A 3276-nucleotide genomic window follows, 5' to 3' on the forward strand; every position below is an offset into this window, starting at 1 on the left:
ATATATATATATATATATGGCCCAGTATAAAACACATTGTGATGGTTAATATTGTGTGTCAACTTGATTGGATTGAAGAATGTAAAATATTGTTCCTGGGTGTATATCATGGTGTTGCCAAGGGAGATTAACATTTGAGTCAGTGGACTGGCAGAGACAGATCCATCCTCAGTCTGGCTAGGCACCATCTAATCAGCTGCCAATGTGGCTAGAATAAAGCAGGCAGAACAAGATGGAAGGACTTGACTTGCTGAGTCTTCTGGCCTTCATCTTTCTCCTGTGCGAGATACTTCTTGCTCTTGAACATCAGACCTCAGTTCTTCGGCCTTTGGACTCTTGGACTTATACCAGGGGTTTGTCAGGGGCTCTTGGGCCTGACCACAGACTGAAAGCTGTACTGTTGGCTTCCCTACTTTTGAGGTTTTGGGACTTGGACTGACCCACCACTGGCTTCCTTGCTCCTAAATGTGCAGACAGCCTCTCATGGGACTTTACCATGTGATTGTGTGAGTCAAATCTCCTTAGTAAACTCCTTCTCATATATACATATATATTATTAGTTCTGTACTAGTAGAGAACTCTGAATAATGCACACATCATTAGTGAATGTTATACATACATAATCATTAGTGAATTATGTTGAAACGTCATTTACTAATGATGTACATCACGCTGGGCCAGTTGCTGGAGGGCAGTGAAAGTTTCTGATCTTCAGGAACTTACTCTCTAGGCAGGTGAAACAAAATGTACACACATAAATCTGGGGCAGTAATGGTGCTGAGTCATGAGGATGACTTTTTTTTTTTTTTTCTGGTGTGTGTGTGTGTCCATCCAGCATTGTTCTATTTGGTGTCAGAATCCCTCTATTCTTTCTGGGATCCACTCCTTTCTTCTTCACAAAATGTGAATTTTGGGTGGAGCTGCTCTCCACACCTGTTTCAGAGGTGAGCATGTAACTCAGGGCTGGACCTCCATCAGCCCTGGAATTTCTCCTAGAACTTTGGGAAACAGGATCTTCTTTTTCTGGGGTTTCCAGCTGCCAGGATTGTGTAAGTGCCTTGTGGGGAGAGCTTGCCTGAGAAAGGGTCTGCACAGATGGAAAGCAGATCTAAGAGATGGAGTGGGAGGGAGAGATTTCAATGACACTGATTCAACATCTGGGCGCAGTTGTGCCTTAATTCCTTTTATTTCCTGTCATGTGAACTGATGCAGTACATTTATCAGATTTCTTGCCGATGAAAGATGAGATAATGTGGGCTCAAGTGCTAAGGTGAATGACATAAAGAGAAATATGCAGGAAATTAGAGAGGAGCAAGCCAGTGGGAACTGTTGCAACAGGGGAAGTTGCTTTTGAAGAGGTGGACTTAGCTGGGCTCTGAAGGATTCAGGTACAGGCTGGGATGGGGGTGGGGATTGAGGAACGAAGGGAAGAGGGAAAGTGTGTGAGAAGAAAAATCTCTTCCATTATTTAATGCAAACTTAATAAAATATGAGAAAAAGTAGGTTAAAGCAACCTCAAAGCAAAGTGAAGTCTTGCAAAAACAAAAGTTAACTAGACTTCTGTTTATTCCAAATCCGTATGCCTTCAAACAGTTCTCCTTCTTAGCAAAGGCAGATTAAATTTCTCTTAGAATCGTGTTTGGAAAGAAAAATGAGCTAAAAAAGGGAGAAAGACAGTAGTTATTAACTAATTATTCCAAACAGGACTTTGGGCAATAACAAAGAGAAGAAAATGCTTTGCATTCATCTGGTTGAACAGGGTGCCTCTTCTGGTTCCAGTCCAGCCAGTCATCACAGGCAAAAAAAATATCCGATGGGGCCATCAGCATTTGCAAGGGGAATTTGACCTTTACATTTTAAAGGAAATGGGGAACAAAGGGATTACATAAATAAAAATCTGTTTCTGTCTCTTAAAAGCAATTCAGTGTAGGTCAGGAGCCAATTGTCTCCCTTCCCTTCTAATTGTTTTACCCTGGCTCTTGGTACCCTGTTCTTGTTTCTCCTGTGAACAGCTCATTACTGTTGGGCAGATGTTCCCACTGGTTGTGCCATGTTAATGGAGAGAGAAAAGAGGCAGCATTGCGATCCAAGAAAGGTTAATATTGAGTCCAAACTAGAATAATGAATAAGAATATGTGCCTTCTACATGCCTGTTAGCAAGAAATTCTCAATTGTGGCTTTTTATCTATATGACTTACTTGGTTAACCTCCCATTAAGAAGAATGGAGTAAAAATATTGACCAGTTTTTAGGTGCTGATACTGTTCACTTTTACCCTGGTCATCTTTAATATTTGAAAAGAGGTCAGTAGAAATGTAAAAAAAATTTATGCATGTGGATATTTGAATATAATTAATGTTAAATCAAGACTAAACCACTAAACCAGTTACAGAGGTGCAATCCTGGGGAAACATGACAGAACACACATTAGTGAGAATACAAAAGATGAACTAAAAATTATGCTGCATTAGAAAGTAAACATTTGTTGTAAAAAACTGATTTCATACTCCATACATTTCCTTCATTTTTCTTTTTCTTTTTCAGTTAATAATACATTTTGGACATGCAAAGTCAGATGATTTTAAGTGTGTTAGATGTGGACTTCAGAGATTTGTGTATGAATCGTATCACTGTATTGGTGGCATAATATCTGCTTTTAAAAGATGACATAGAACAGTAAATGTTGAATAACGACTTGGATGATAATCTTCAGACACAGCTGCTCAGTCTTCTTTTTGGCAGCCTTTTTTTAACTTTTTATGCAAGTAAGTCATATTCCTTGTTGAACAATTAGAAAATAGAAATAAGCAAAAGGAAAGCAATCATCCATATTTTCTCCTTCTCAAAAATATCCATTTGCATCTTGATATTTAATGAGAATCTTGCCTTCCTTCTCTCTCCTTTTCTTTGTGTATATACACTTGCACAGTCACGCACACATATATATACGCATACATCTTTTAAAAATGAGGTCACATTATATATATTTATATATATATTTATATATATTTCTGTAACTTGCTTTTATCACTTAATTTTACACCGATGAAGATAGGTCTATATTATAACTTTAAATCATGACAAACTGTTCTGTTGTATGTGTTATCAAACCAAATTGGGGTCCACTCACCCAGCACAGTGCGACCAAACATCCACTTTGAGCAAGGAGGGTGATTATTTTCATTTTTCAGCTTTTATTTTAGATTCCAGGGATATATGTGCAAGTTTGTTACATGGGTAAACCATGTGTCGCTGAGACTTGGTGTATGAATGATTC

Source organism: Sapajus apella, unplaced genomic scaffold, assembly GCF_009761245.1.
Source record: "Sapajus apella isolate SASKATOON/1434 unplaced genomic scaffold, GSC_monkey_1.0 scaffold50, whole genome shotgun sequence".
Classification (NCBI taxonomy): domain Eukaryota; kingdom Metazoa; phylum Chordata; class Mammalia; order Primates; family Cebidae; genus Sapajus; species Sapajus apella.